This window comes from Microcaecilia unicolor, chromosome 2 (assembly GCF_901765095.1).
Source record: "Microcaecilia unicolor chromosome 2, aMicUni1.1, whole genome shotgun sequence".
Lineage (NCBI taxonomy): Eukaryota > Metazoa > Chordata > Amphibia > Gymnophiona > Siphonopidae > Microcaecilia > Microcaecilia unicolor.
This window is the reverse complement of record NC_044032.1, coordinates 41,170,825-41,187,531: the sequence shown is the minus strand read 5'-3', so window position 1 is coordinate 41,187,531 and position 16,707 is coordinate 41,170,825.

The following is a 16,707-nucleotide window of genomic DNA, read 5'->3' as shown; positions in this document are numbered from 1 at the left end:
ATCTCCCTGCAACTCCTCAGCAAGAAGGCAGCACCCTGTATACCATTATCACAGCTTCCCTGCACACAGAAGCTCAGATCGGAAAGAAGCTCTGCTCCCTTAACCCGACATCAGACGCTGAGGGATCTTCCCCATGGTGCCTAATGGCATGCCACCATTTGGCACATCGCCTAAGGCACAAGCCAAAGGCACACATCTTTGCACATACCTTTGCGCAGTGTCTAGAGCAGCGACAGAGCCTGGTGGGCCACGCTGTACTAACTACAACAGGACTTTCGAACATAACCTTTCCTGAAAGCACAGTCTCCCACTCATCACCCACCTGACCACTCAAGTCAACAAAGAAAAGGAATACTTCTAGGAAAATCCTGAGGTCAAATATCCACAAGGTCACAGGTACTCCTTTATAGTTCCCAGATAAGGCACTAACCACACCAAAGCTAGAAATTCGTACATACACCAGGACCCCAATTGTAACTGCATAATAAATCACTGCAGAGCCTGAAGTTTGCCACTCAGTGAGCTACTTTTACAATTACCTCCATGACCTAAAGTCAAGACACCGCATTGTTACCACTGCGCCAAGAGAAGTCCAGACTTTAACGCACAAAGGACCAACTTTTGCAGGCCTAAGATCTCACAAATTGCATCCTACTCCACCACTCACCTCAACTCCTTAAAGTCCGCTTACCATACAGTGGCTCCTTTTGATATGCCTAGCGCTCTTCGGTGCTGCCATCGGCACCACACCTAACATCACAACTCCCGATAGGATTCCTGTTATGTTCAACACAATCAGAAAACTCAGAATCAGAAAACAGCCTGTACTCAGAGTTAGATACTTGATCCTAAGTACAGACTCTACCATGCCTTCTTTCCAAGAGCGCTCCACCAAACCTATCCCCATTCACTTTTCCTTCAATTGCATTCAACATCAATTCAACTCCTTCAGGCTGTCCTCCTTCCAGCAGTGCACCTCACTGGGCTGCACTCTGGCCTTAGAAAGGCTTCCCCTGTGCTGGTCCTGCTTCCAGACTGGACTCCTCTTGTCCACCTGAAGCTCTGATTCCTTTCCAGTTGCGACTGATAGGGGCAGCAACTACATCTTCATTCAGTCTGCAGTTATCTCTTACACTCCAGGATCCCCCAGTATTCCCAAGGGTCCTGGCGGGGGTACAGGAAACCAAAGACCTTGTGTACCTCACTTCAATTTCTTTTATTATTTCTCAAACTCCACCCCTGCTGTCACTCACTACAGAGAAACACTTTCTCTGCAGCTTCTCTGCCAATCCCTTCCCTGGGCAGGCCTCCAACTCTCTCTCTCCAGCCCACTGGCAGGGACCTCCCTCCTCCCCAGGGCCTCTAGAAAAATCCAACGCAACCTTTAGTAATATCCATCTCATGGGGTATTACACTCAGTTGGACTACACGCAATGTCTTATACGCTGGATGTTCAGGTAGAATTCTGCAGAGGTTGCCGGCACTGCAGAACACTGCTGCTAGGTTAATATGAAGGTCTGGGAAATATTATTGTGTCTTTCCATTTCTCATCCAGTTACATTGGCTCCAAATAAGAGCATGATATCAATACCCTCTCTCTCTCTCTCTTTTTTATTAGACCATCAAGAAGCCAAGTTTCTTTGAAACTTCAGTTTCCATCAGCAAAAGGGGTCATCTGCAAGAAAATGTTTTCCTCATTTATGCATTACCAAGCCCCCTCTATATAGAATTAGCTGCCACAAGAAATAAAGCTGGACCTTGAGATTTTGTAAGAAATTACAGACTTTTCTATTTCAGAAATTTATCCTAGGAAATCATTACAGTGGTTTTCTTTTCTCATTTTGAAATGTTATTCATATTTAACTACTTGTTATTCCCAGTATGTTCTGGTTTCCTGTCATGCAATCCACATTGAGATAAATACATTGGGTGACTGCAGAATATAATAGTTAATATTGTATTGCATTGTATCGTATGAGGGATTTTGTCAAAAGCTTTCTGAAAATCCAGATACACTATCATCAGCTGGCTCACCTTTATCCATTTTTATCCATGCCTTCAAAAGATATGCAGCAAATTGTTCAAGTAAAACTTCCTTTAGCTAAATCCATGTTAACTTTGTCCCAGTAAACCATGTTTGTCTATGTGTGCACTAATTTTGTTCTTTATAATAGTCTACCATTTTGCCCAGCATTGATATCAGGCTCACTGGTCTATAGTTTTCCAGATCACCCCTGGAAACCCTTTTTAAAAATTGGTGTTGCGTTAGCTGCTTTTTAATCTTCAGGTACCATAGATGATTTTAATGATGATTGAGCAATTTATTTATACCATTTTTCTGATGTAGTCATTTAAAATGGTTTATACAGCAAACAAAACAATCATAGCTCTGACAAAAAAATAATAAAAAACAGTTGTGAAAAAAACAAAAATAAAAAAATACCATTTACATTTAAAATAAAATAATAAATACACAAATTCCAAATTTCTAACTCTACTCAGGGTATTAAAATGTTTTTAAACCTTTCCTAAAAATATGAAGAGACAGAGACTGTCACAACTTCAATACAGGTTTGTTCCAATTTAATGGTCCACATACCCTAAATGCCCTCCCCCACCTCCCACAATGCTAATCTACAAACAGGAATTTTCAACAAATTACCCTGGGAAGTTCTTAAATTTCTCTTGGGATGTAGTTTTGAATCCTGTTTCTCAAATTCTGAGGTTTCCTTTCCTTTTGAATATTTAACACTTCTTAGTAGGGAACCAATATAATTTAGCCAGTAGAGGGCATGCAATCTCCCTGTGCTTGTCTCCCCAAAGCAGTCTAGCTGCTGAATTTTGAATAATCTATAGCTTAGAAATATATTTAGTTGAAAGACCTACATACAGAATATGACGGACAGCACCCACAGAGTCAGCTCCAATGATGACGGTAATCTAAGGTTCTTAAAACTAAACCTTGTAGTGTAGTCTAATGGTTAACACAGCAGATTTTGATGCTACTGACTGGGTTCAAGTCCCACTATAACAGCTAGTCAACATATACATTTCACCTAAGTTAGCTGGCTAGTGTGAGATGGTGATCCCATGAGGGAAAGACATGTTTTTCTTTGTAGCACAGACCCTTCCCATGGAGAAATGTGTGTTTTGGGAAACTTAGACTATTTAATGTGTCTCCTGGGTGTGGCAGGTGGGGGGAAATGTGTACTGAGCATACATTGAGGCTTTGTGGGAGCTGTTTTGTGAGAAGCCTCTAAGAAAACCATCTGCAGTTAAAATTTTCTGTGCTGAAGTCTTCTATTAATATGGAGACAAGGAGGGAGAGAAAGAGGCAAGTTGAGTTGTAGGCACGTGACAGATGTCTCACGATACTACCTTGTTCTTCACAGTAGGGCATGACATTACTGTATTATAGCACTCCTCCTGTCTCCCCCACATTCCATAGTATCTTATTTCCAGGGCATTACATATATGGAAATGGCAATCTCACCCTCTGCCTGGACCTGATGGATGACCAATGTGCAGCTAGATACTGGTTTAATAAAGAGACCATAGTGCACCTGTGTGAACAGCTGCAAGAGGACCTGGAGCCTACCACTTGGAGTGGGCATGCCCTGCCAGTCCATATGAGTGTAACCATAGCCCTGGCCTTTCTGGCAACTGGCACATTCCAAACACTTCTATGAGCTGCAGCAGGAATCAGCCAGCCAGCTGCCTCATGCATCTTTTCACTCACTTTCTTAAGGTCTTTTTGAAAAGGGACACCCTTTTGCTGTAGAACAGCAATGAACCATGACAGCCTTTTATGGGATTGCCCAATTTCCCTCTGTGCTGGGTGCCATAGATTGAACATATGTGGTCCTTAGGCCACCTGCAGCCAGTGAGGTAGAAAGCAGGTCCTATCGCTCCCTCAACATGCAGGTTGTCTGTAATGCAGCGCTAGAGATAACAGATGTGTGTGCCAACTTTTCTGGATCCTGCCACAATGCCTAAGTCCTTTCATGTTCTGGCATCCATGACACTTTTCAGAGTGGAGAAATCAGAGGGAGATGGCTACTAGGTGAGGAGCATCCTACAACCTGTACACCCTTCTAATCATTGACTACATCTCTCGCTTTGCTCCACAGGTGTGTGGCCAGGCTGGGTCCAGTGGTGTGGAGGATGACACAGAACACACTTGTAGGAACTGCCAATACACAACAAAAGGTGTGTGTACCTTCTCTAAGATCTTCTCTCCTCTGTTCAATACAGGAGCTGGCTGATGACCTCTATTGTGAACCCCCCAGAGGCCAGAGGAGGTCAGATACAACAGAGCTCAAAGTGCTACCTGGGCAGTAGTCGAGAGGACATTTGGCATTCTGAAGATCAGATTCTGGTGCCTAGACAACTCTGGGGGCAAGCTTTTGTACAAGCCAGGAAAGATCTGTGAAATCTTCACTGCAAGCTGTGTGTATGCCAGAACCAGAGAAACAGGCCAGGTAGGATAGTGACAGTAAGGGTGAGAGGCCAGAGGTATACCAGGAGGATCTTCTACCTCATCAGGCACATCAGAGGGCCAGGAAGTCCGGAATAACATAATCCAGACACATTTTTTGTGAATAAGGTGAGAATATTTATTATATATATGTGCATAGGTGTCAGTCCCCTCCACCATTCCCCTTCTCCCACATCTTCCCTCCCTCATTGTGCAGTACAGTGGTAAGAAAACAATACACAACCCCAAATTTTCCCTCTCCCCTTTGTACAGTATAGTGGTCAGAAAACAATATGTGGCCCCAGCTTTGCCTTCTCCCCCTTCCCCATTGTGCAATACAGTGGTAAGATAACAAAACATGGCCCCAGCTACCCCCTCCTCTCCCCCTTCACTGCAGACTATAATGTCCTGTATGGGGCTGCAGCATCTCAGGACAGGCCCAATCCCAAAACTGGTATCTGACATCACATCTGCCAGTGCCTCAATTGTCAATATCCTATCATAATGTGGAGGATTACATGAAAGAAAGCATGAGGGATGTGGTAAAACCTGGAATTCAAGTCCAGACAGCAACAGTTCCACCAGCAATATGTCCCACCAGGTCCTGGGGAGAGAGGTAAGGACCAAGTGACAACATCAATGCTTCCCCCTTCCACTGCCACAGCTTCGGCCATGGATGGTCTGGCCACTACCCCTGTCTTGAGGCAGGGTTGGAGGAGCTGAGGGTGCTGGGGGTGGTGCATTAGGCCCAGCAGTTCATGGCCTTGATTGCCCAGGGATGGGTGAGGGGCACAATTGGGACACAGGGACAAACGATCTGGGGAGCTGTCCGCTGACTAGCAGCTTGCAGCAGCTGGGGGAAGGTGGAGGCCTGGGTGTCATTCTGAGGCTGTTTATTGAACACTACTGATTACAGAAGCTGGAGGAAGTGGGTCTTAAACTCCCTTCTGGCCCTTCTGTCCTCCCTTGCAGCTGCCAGCTCTTCTAGCACACCAGAGAGTAGTTTCCTGATGCCTGTTAGCTCCTGCCACATGCCAGCAACCTCTGTCCTGTGCAGGACCTGTTGTTTGAGACTCTGTTGTCCAGCCACTACAACAATCTGTTCCTCTCTGCAAACGAATTCCAGAGTTTAATTACACATTAAATGAAGAAATATTTTCTCTGATTCATTTTAAATTTACTACTTTGTAGCTTCATTACATGCCCCCTAGTCCTAGTGTTTTTTGGAAAGAGTAAACAAGCGATTTACATCTACCCATTCCACTCCACTCATTATTTTATATACCTCTATCATATCTCCCCTCAGCCATCTTTTCTCCAAGCTGAAGAGCCCTAGATGCTTCAGCCCTTCCTCATAGGGAAGTAGTCCCATCCCCTTTATCATTTTCATTGCCCTTCTTTGTACCTTTCCTAATTCCACTATATCTTTTTTGAGATGCGATAACCAGAATTGAACACAGTATTCAAGGTGCGGTCACACCTTGGAGTGATACAAAGGCATTTCACAGAAGAAAATCCTGGAGAAGGACTGCAATGGACTGCAAAAAGTACAGATGAGATTGAAGTGGATAGAGCACCGTTCACGGAAGAGAGTGTGTATGAACAACTTGAAAAGCTAAAGGTGGACAAAGCCATGGGACCGGATGGGATCCACCTAGGATATTGAGGGAGCTCAGAGAGGTTCTGGCGGGTCCTCTTAAAGATTTGTTTAATAAATCCTTGGAGACGGGAGAGGTTCCGAGGGATTGGAGATCGGCGGATGTGGTCCCTCTTCACAAAAGTGGTGATAGGGAAGAAGCTGGAAACTACAGGCCGGTAAGCCTCACTTCGGTTATTGGAAAAGTAATGGAAGCGATGCTGAAGGAAAGGATAGTGAATTTCCTGGAAGCCAATAAGTTGCAAGATCCGAGACAACATGGATTTACCAAAGGGAAATCGTGCCAAACGAGCCTCATTGAATTCTTTGATTGGGTGACAAGAGAATTGAATCAGGGACGAGCTATGGACATAATCTACTTAGATTTCAGCAAAGCTTTTGACACGGTTCCCCACAGGAGGCTCTTAAATAAACTGGATGGGCTGAAGATAGGACCCGAAGTGGTGAACTGGATTAGGAACTGGTTGACGGACAGACGCCAGAGGGTGGTGGTGAATGGAATTCGCTCGGAGGAGCGAAAGGTAAGTAGTGGAGTGCCTCAAGGATCGGTGCTGGGGCCGATTCTGTTCAATATATTTGTGAGTGACATTGCCGAAGGGTTAGAAGGTAAAGTTTGCCTATTTGCGGATGATACTAAGATCTGTAACAGAGTGGACACCCCGGAGGGAGTGGAAAACATGAAAAAGGACCTACAGAAGCTAGAAGAATGGTCTAAGGTTTGGCAATTAAAATTCAATGCGAAGAAATGCAAAGTGATGCACTTAGGAAGTAGAAATCCACGGGAGACATATGTGTTAGGCGGGGAGAGTCTGATAGGTACGGGCGGAGAGAGGGATCTTGGGGTGATAGTATCTGAGGATTTGAAGGTGACAAAACAGTATGACAAGGCGGTGGCCGTAGCTAGAAGGTTGTTAGGCTGTATAAAGAGAGGTGTGACCAGCAGAAGAAAGGGGGTGTTGATGCCCCTATATAAGTCGTTGGTGAGGCCCCACCTGGAATATTGTGTTCAGTTTTGGAGGCCGTATCTTGTTAAGGATGTAAAAAGAATTGAAGCGGTGCAAAGAAAAGCTACGAGAATGGTATGGGATTTGCGTTACAAGACGTATGAGGAGAGACTTGCTGAACTAAACATGTATACTCTGGAGGAAAGGAGAAACAGGGGTGATATGACACAGACGTTCAAATATTTGAAAGGTATTAATCCGCAAACGAACCTTTTCCGGAGATGGGAAGGCGGTAGAACGAGAGGACATGAAATGAGATTGAAGGGGGGCAGACTCAAGAAAAATGTCAGGAAGTATTTTTTCACGGAGAGAGTAGTGGATGCTTGGAATGCCCTCCCGTGGGAGGTGGTGGAAATGAAAACAGTAATGGAATTCAAACATGCGTGGGATAAGGATAAAGGAATCCTGGGCCGAAGGAATGGATCCTCAGGAGCTTAGTCAAGATCAGGAGGCGGGGCTGGTGGTTGGGAGGCGGGGATAGGGCTGGGCAGACTTATACGGTCTGTGCCAGAGCCGGTGGTGGGCAGCGGGACTGGTGGTTGGGAGGCAGGGATAGTGCTGGACAGACTTGTACGGTCTGTGCCAGAGCCGGTGGTTGGGAGGAGGGGCTGGTGGTTGGGAGGCGGGGATAGTGCTGGGCAGACTTATACGGTCTGTGCCAGAGCCGGTGGTTGGGAGGTGGGGCTGGTGGTTGGGAGGCGGGGATAGGGCTGGGCAGACTTATATGGTCTGTGCCAGAACTGGTGGTGGGAGGCGGGGCTGGTGGTTGGGAGGCGGGGATAGTGCTGGGCAGACTTATACGGTCTGTGCCTGTGCCAGAGCCAGTGATTGGGAGGTGGGGCTGGTGGTTGGGAGGCGGGGATAGTGCGGGGCAGACTTATACGGTCTGTGCCCTGAAGAGCACAGGTACAAATCAAAGTAGGGTATACACAAAAAGCAGCAAATATGAGTTATCTTGTTGGGCAGACTGGATGGACCGTGCAGGTCTTTTTCTGCCGTCATCTACTATGTTACTATTTTCCGTTCCTTTCCTAGTAATACCTAAAATTCTATTTGCTTTTTTTGCCACCGCAGCAGACTGAGCAGAGGGTTTCAAAATATTGTCAACGATGACTCCTAGATCCTTTTCCTGGTCAGTGACTCCTAACGCGGAACCTTGCATCACATAGCTATAGTTCGGGTTCCTCTTTCCCACATAGGTCACTTTGCACTTGCTCACATTAAACATCATCTGCCATTTGGATGCCAAGTCTCCCAGTCTCGTATAGTTGTCTTGCAATTTTTCACAATCCTCTTGCTATTTAACAACTTTGAATAACTTTGTGAAGTCGGCAAATTTAATTACCTCACTAGTTATTCCCATATCTAGATCATTCATAAATATGTTAAAAAGCAGTCGTCCCAATACAGACCCCTGTGGAACTCCACTATCTACGCATCTCCATCGAGAATACTGACCATTTAACCCTACTCTCTGTTTTCTATCCTTTAACCAGTTTTTAAATCCACAATAGAACTACTACTACTACTACTTGACATTTCTAAAGCGCTACTATGGTTACGCAGCGCTGTACAATTTAACATAGGACAGTCCCTGCTCAAAGGAGCTTACAATCTAAAGGACAAATGTACAGTCAGTCAAATAGGGGCAGTCTAGATTTCCTGAAAGGTATAAAGGTTAGGTGCCGAAAGCAACATTGAAGAATAGAACACTACCTCCTTTCCCATGATTTTCCAATTTCCTCTGGAGTATTTTATGATGCTGTTTGTCAAATGCCTTTTGAAAATCTAGATACACCAATATCGACCGTCTCACCTTTATCCACATGTTTGTTCACCCCTTTAAAGAAATGTAGTAGATTGGTGAGGCAATATTTCCCTTCACTAAATCCATGTTGGCTTTGTTTCATTAATCCATGCTTTTGAATATGCTCTGTAATTTTGTTCTTTATAATAGTCTCTTCCATTTTGCCAGGCACCAACGTCAGGCTCACCGGTCTGTAATTTCCCGGATCATCTCTGGAACCCTTTTTAAAAATTGGCGTTGCATTGGCCACCCTCCAATCTTCCAGTAGCATACTTGATTTTAAAGATAAATTACATATTACTAACAATAGTTCTGCAAGTTCATTTTTAAATTCAACTAGTACTCTGGGATGAATACCATCCAGTCCAGGTGATTTGCTACTCTTCAGTTTGTCAACGGAGAGGTAAATGATTGTTTATGATTTATGATTTATTAAAAATTTCAGTACTACCCTATCTAACACACAGATCTAGGCAGTGTAAGGCTAAAAGACAAAGAGGGGCATTTTTAAAAGAGGTCCAAGTCAGAATAGTGACATCCAAGTCAGAATGTCCCAAATGGATGTCTATCTCACAAGTATTTTCAAACAAGATATGACCTGTTTGAAAATACATGAGATGAACTTCCATGCGCTGGAAACATCCAGCATGAATATCCATTTTGCAAACTGAAATGTCCAAATTTTGAACAGGATAAAACAAGGGACATGGATGTCTGTATAGAAAAATTCTTAGAAAATGGCCACACACATGTCTATGCAGAGCAGAGGGTCAACGTAGTAGTTAATGTAGTAGCCTATAAACCAGGCCTGGCCCCCGCAGATTTGCCCCTGGACCCCCTTACCAATGACACTCTCAACCCCCCTCCTCCTGCCGTCACTCCGCTGTTGCACCTCACCTCCCTTTGCTGGCATGTAAAGGCATGCACTTCTCAGTAAATTTATTAGGCAGTAAAAACAGAATAGTTAGCAAAACCTGTTCAAGGGACTAGCCAGCTGGGCAAAGAACTCCACTTATAGGCTGCTGCAAAATAGGAAGATTCATTGGCACAGGCAACCGGGATTGAGTCTTTGGAAGGTAAACTATGGAGAGGGGGGACCCTAAGACCAGAGAGGGGAGACCCTAAGACCAGAGAGGGGGGAAGGGGGTCCCTAAGACCACAGAGGGGGGGGGGGAAGGGGGTCCTCAGACCACAGAGAGGGGGGGAAGGGGGGGTCCTCAGACTACAGGGGAGGGGGTCCTGAGACCTGAGAGGGAGGAGACTCACTGTCTCAGATACGCACTCGCACACACTCATTCTCACATACATACACTCTCTCACAGACACACTCGCACCCACTGTCACACACACACACTTACACATTCACTCTCTCTCTCTCTCTCACACAATCACTCTCACAGACACTCTCTCAAACATACACACTCCGCTGAAACCCTTGCTACCACCCGTTTCATTTGAGCCAGAAACGGGCCTTTTTTACTAGTAACTAAATAAAAAATTTGATTAACATGAGGAATAGTTTCAGGAGTACATTTCAGGACCTCTATCAAATAGCTCCTAAATATGTCCATTGGCAAAACACCCAAGGGCTTTGGAAAATTCAAGAAGCGAAGATTAAGTCTACAATTATAGTTCTCCAAAGTTTTTTTTTATCTTCTTATGCAAAACCAACTTATCTTTAATAATGGCTGTTGTTGCCAAGGAACAGATATAATGGACTCCACGGTCCCGTGTCTCGGCAATACGCCTGCTTCAGGAGTCTGAGTATCTGTTTAACTTTCTCAACGTCTTGCTACAGAAGAAATAACATGATAGACCACTGCTACAATAGTTGGTTCATGTCACCACAAATAATGCCAAGATACTGCCTATATAAGATGTTTCCCTGTGGTAAACGGGCTGTGGCACAGCCTTCCATATTTCAGAAGCTTTTCAGATCAGTACCTGTTTGGAACATATTATCAGTTTCATTACAGTGTGCTTGAGTCTCATCATTCTTTTCTCAAAATGCAAGGATCACTCTCTTGACATCATCAGCATCTGGAACTGAGTGGAGGAATGGAAATGAACATGTTTCCTCTGTGATGTTAGCTCCAATAAAAGGTTAAGAAGTCAGAAGGTCATGGGCACCATTTGATCACCATGCTGCTTCAATTAAATAAGTTGTTTTTGCAACCACATCCAAAGCGACTTATCTGGGGCATCGGAGGGTTAAGTGACTTTACCCAGAGTCACAAGGCGCTGCAGCGGGAATCAATCCCAGCTCCCCTGGACCAAAGTCCGCTGCACTAACCACTAGGCCACTCCTCCGACAACCATATACATGTCCTAACTCCACAGGAATAATGCTAATGCTACAGTAAAACCAGTGGTGCATAGTAAATGCAACTAATTACTGTACTTAAGTAAAAGTTTTGTCACTTTTACTTTTAAAGAATTACAGGATAACCAGTGCCGTAGCAAGGGCGGCTGACACCCGGGGCGGGTCGCCGCTGCACCCCCCCCCCCGGGTGCAGCATGGCGCACCCCCCCTGGAGCGTATTCTTACTGGCATAAAAAAGCGGGGAGCGGGCGGGAGGGCGGGAGGGCTGATCTGCCCCGACTCAGTGCACGTCGCTGGGAGCTACGTCGGCTCCGCTAGTTCCCTGCTCTCTCTGCCCCGGAACAGGAAGTAACCTGTTCCGGGGCAGAGGGAGCAGGGAACCAGCGGAGCCGACACCCCCCCCCCCAGCGGCGTGCACCCGGGGCGGACCGCCCCACCGCCCCTCCTTCCTATGCCACTGAGGATAACATTTGTTATTTTTATTTTTAAAGAAGTAATAATTTCACCAGTTTTACTACTTTTTGTCAACTACATCTGATGCTTGCAGTTAAAAGTAAAAGGTAAAAGCATACGTCAGATACCAATGACAATTCCTCAGTAAACTAAGGGCCCCTGTTACTAAGCCATTTTTCAGCGCACCTTAATAAAAGAACCCCTATTGCAAACCTCATCATGCAAACAGTGGATCATCACATCTTAAATGTTGCTGTTCAGTGAATAAAGCCTATAAGAACCATGGAGTTGCCTGTGTTTGTTGAATTGGTTACTGGTCTCCAGCCAAACAGAACAGTGATGAGTTGGGTCACTTTGAAGTGGACATGAAGCTGAAACTGGTAGCAATTCTTGGTCAACAGACATATGCAACAGACTTCTGGTCATCCCATGGAAAACTTTACAATGGGGTGATTGTCCATTGGCTGATAGAGTTTTTATAGAAGAAGCCTACTTATCTGGCCTTAAGACTGAAGGGTTCCCACACATTTTACATTCTTGCATCAGTTCTTAACACATTCAAACAGTTCCAAAATGTCAGGAAGTATTTTTTTCACGGAGAGAGTAGTGGATGCTTGGAATGCCCTCCCGCGGGAGGTGGTGGAAATGAAAACGGTAACGGAATTCAAACATGCGTGGGATAAGCATAAAAGAATCCTGTGCCGAAGGAATGGATCCTCAGGAGCTTAGTCAAGATCGGGAGGCGGGGCTGGTGGTTGGGAGGCGGGGATAGGGCTGGGCAGGCCCTATTTTGGTTCTGTAGTATTGCCTTTTGGCTTGTCTTATTGCGTATTTGTATTTTCTTTGATTGTGTTTCCATGCAGTGAGTGTTTGTGCATCTTTCATTTTTTTCCATGCTTGTTCGAGTCTCCTGGATTGTGTTTTCAGTTTTTTCAGTTCTTCGTTGTACCATGGTATTGCATTGTGCCTACGTGAGGTTATTGTTTGTAAGGGTGCTATTTCATCTAAAATGTTTTTACATCTTTTATCCCATTCCGTGAGATAATGTGTGGAGTCCGTTTGTGCAGTCCATTCATTATTGTATATTTGTTGCCAGAATGTTTTCGTGTCTATTTGGCCTCTTGTGCTGTAGGTTGTGTGTTCTTGTATACAATATGAGCCCTTTTTCCACCAGAGTAGGGATAGGTTCAGTTTGTAGTGATCTGACCATGGTATGTTTGTCCAGTTGAAGTCTGATAATATTAGGTTCTGGTCTGTGGCCAATTTGTGTGACATGAGGTCCAGTGTATGTCCTTTGACATGGGTTGCTTGAGTGTGTGGCCATTTAAGGTCCCATACATGGAGGAATTCCTTGCATTCGCATGCGTTGGTGGAGTTTGGGTCTTCTAGGTGAAGATTGATGTCTCCCAGTACTAGTATGTTGGGGCTGGTTACACAGGTGTTAGATATGAAGTCCATGAAGTGTGATTGGCAATCGTTCCAGTTGCCTGGTGGTCTATAAAACAGGACACAGTTTAGGTGGTCAAGGAGGGTTGTGTGGTGGATTCTAATTGAGGCGATTTCAAGTTGGGGTGTTATGGACTCGGCCGTGGTTACAGTGGTGAAGTGTGATCGATGGATTAGTGTTAGGCCTCCGCCTCTCTTTTCCTTTCTGGTCCAGTGAGTGATTTTGTATCCAGGGGGCATAGGTCTAGGATTATAGGGTCCTTTTGATAATGGATCCAGGTTTCGTTAATGAAAAGCAGGTTGAGGTTTTCTGATATGATCCAGTCTGTTATTAATTCTACTTTATTTATTATGAATCTGGCATTGATGTACCCCACTTGAATTTTTAGGTACGGGTCTTCAATGATCAGAGTTAAGTGGATTTTTTTTCAATTCACATTTCTTTGTTGGTGTGAGTTTGTTGTGACCGTTCCTTCTCTTGTGTTGAGGTTGTCTGCTTGTTGATGTTCTTCCTTTGTTATGGTGGTTATCATTTTGGTATGGTATTGTGTGTCTGGTTAGTCTTTGGTGGTTCTGTAGTATGGGTATGATGTTCAATTGACGCTTCTTTGTTGGTGTGGGTTTGTTGTGACCGTTCCTTCCCTTGTGTTGAGGTTGTCTGCATGTTGATGTTCTTCCTTTGTTATGGTGGTTATCATTTTGGTATGGTATTGTGTGTCTGGTTAATCTTTGGTGGTTCTGTAGTATGGGTATGATGTTGTTTTCAGCGAGTGAGGTAGTTAGTGTTAGGTGGATCAAGGATAGGGAGTAGATTGTTAGGAGCAGCTTGCCAGTATTCATTGGGCTATCAATTCATTTAGGGCTGTTGGTGAACCGTGTTAGATGGGGTTAGTGGACTGGGGTGGGAGTGAGCCTGCTTAGTCCACTCTAGTTTTTAGGTTAATCTCTATTTCCACTGCCTCGCGCAGCTGTCATTGCCATACACTGAAATCAAGCAGCAAACCTGTATGTTGCTGATCCACGTTGTCGTTCGCCATTGTTGGTCCATTTGTAGCAGGTCTGAGGTGTTCAGTTGTTTAGGCATGCTCCCATGCCGGCGGCGTTAGTGGTGTGGTACTGCTCGGACCAGCCTCTTGATCGCCGACCTCTCTGGCTCCGACTCCTCCCGCTCTACCTCTCCGTTCCGCAGCCGTGCCCTCCGTCCCCGCAGTGACGCTCCTCGCTCTTCTCTCCTAACCTGTGCCTCAGGCAGGCTTCTGGCTGACCGGCGGCTCCTGTCACACTCAGTGGGACCATCTCAATGCTCCGGAGCGGCCTGCTCGGCAGGGTGATGTCATGGGTATGCACCGTGGCTCCGGGCAGGGTGGAGGCAGGGTGGAGGCCTCGGATTGGCTCTCGGCGGCAACGGCGGCTACCTGATCAGCAGCGGCTGTGAACACTGGCCCAGGTGAGAGCCACGGTCTGCTCCCGATGATGGCTACTCCTGACAGAACACCTGCGGGAGACTCCGGTCCACCTTTGCACTCCTCTGTGCGTCCTCGAGGTGAGTTTGTCGCGTGGGGCTGATCGATCCCCGTTTTCGGCCAGTTTACAGCCCGGGTCACCGGAGCTAGTTGCTCTTGTGACCTCTGGCAGCGGCCATCTTTAGACACAGTTGCGTTCAGAGCCCTCGAGCATGTTGTTTCATGCGCTCGAGGACTCTGATCATGGGGCGGTAGCAAACGCTGGCGTTTGCTTCTGATCATCCCCCTGTTAGTAAATTGGTAATGGACACATATAGAGATTAGCTTTGTACAGTTATTAGAGCTCGAGATCTTAGGATCTCATTGGTCTTTAAACAGAGGCATTATTGTATTTTAAAGCTTTTAAACAAAGTTTCTAATGCATTTAAATAAGTAGGAGAAGTAAATAAGTATATGTAAGCCAGTGGACGTGTGAACAACTCTTAATATTGCAGGGACAATTGTTTTCTGACTTATATATGAGTATAAATGTAACATCTTTTATTTACATTTTTCTTGTCCCGATGTAAGATGAAAGTGACCATATAATAATGAATGTGCCATTACTGTGATCTTAAGATGAAAAAGTAAATATATAATTCTATGAGGAGTGAATGCTGATGTAAGTGCACATGTGTATGGGAGAGTTCATAAATACTTTTCAAAAAATCAGGATGTAGATAGTGGGCTTTGTTCTCTTTATAGGTAATACAATCATCACGTTTTTGTTGTGATAGTCACTTTATTGTATTGGGAGCACTTGTTGGCTCATTGTGGTTTATTTAAACACATGGGAGATTTTCGATGATAGAGAAACCATCCACCCTCTAGGGATAGCTTAAACCTTGAGTGGGCATTCCGCTTGGGTGAGTCTCCTTTCTCCTTTTCACACAAATATTTATAACATATGTCTTGTTTATAAGAGTTTACACAAAGCCCTCTACCTACATTCTATTACATCCTTCTGAGTTTTTTAAATAAGTACTAAAAAAAACCCTGGTTTGTATCATTTATTGTTTGATTGTTAACAGTGGTATAGTGGGGGATTATATATTGTATAGAAAATGTCTGGGCATGTCCCTACTGACAAAAGAGGCATAAAAGGACAACACATGATAAAATGTGACAACCAGATATAAATGGCAGGGCCAGAAAACCAAAACAGCTAAACATGGATTCCTATGAAACTCCTAAAAGACAGAAAGTTGTGTGCGGAAAGCAACTCTTCTTCCTAATGAAAAGACGATGGCTCAGTCGTTTTATTAAGGGTCTCAACATAGAGGTAGAGGGATACCTATTGGTAACCAATGCCAGAAATCACAGAGGACTTCAACAGTCATTAATGACATCAATGGCCAGGGTTCATGTAAAATAATAACAAATGATTCGTTGATACCCCAGGAAGTGACCGAGTTGCAACTGTGTGAATTATCATCTGGGCAAAAGCTGTTCGACTGCCAAGAAGTGAGTGGTTCTGTAACAGAAGGCCTAGATGGTGGTCAACATGTACTGTACCTATGACTGATAACACTATAGATTTTACAGACACAGTAATGTACAAAGTGCTGCAGTGGCCAAAGACATGGTAAAAGATGCTGAAATGTACAAGGTGGTGGAAGAGGCTAAAATAAGGGATCTACTGGACAAAATGGATGAGTGGTCTCCAGCATAGGTAAGCATATACTTGTGTTTCTTTGTTACAAAAATGTGCTGGGGAATGTGGTAATGATGTTTTTTCTTGAAGCATGTTTGACAAATTTTCAAAATTTTGTTGTAGATGAATAACAAAGAGTATAGAGAAGCAGTAGAGTCATTGTTGGTCAATGTTTCCTGCTTGTGCTGCTATGAAAATCTACTTGAGAAGCCTGAAGTATACAGAAAGCTTGCAAATGGGCCTTTAGTCCAGAAGATGTCCAGGACATGAGATGGTGGCATAGTATCGATCTCTTTAAACAGCCAAGGGTCCACACTCTTTACCGGAAAAGCACTTTCAATTTGCTTTTATGAGCAGTGGTACACTGTATTATACAACATTGTT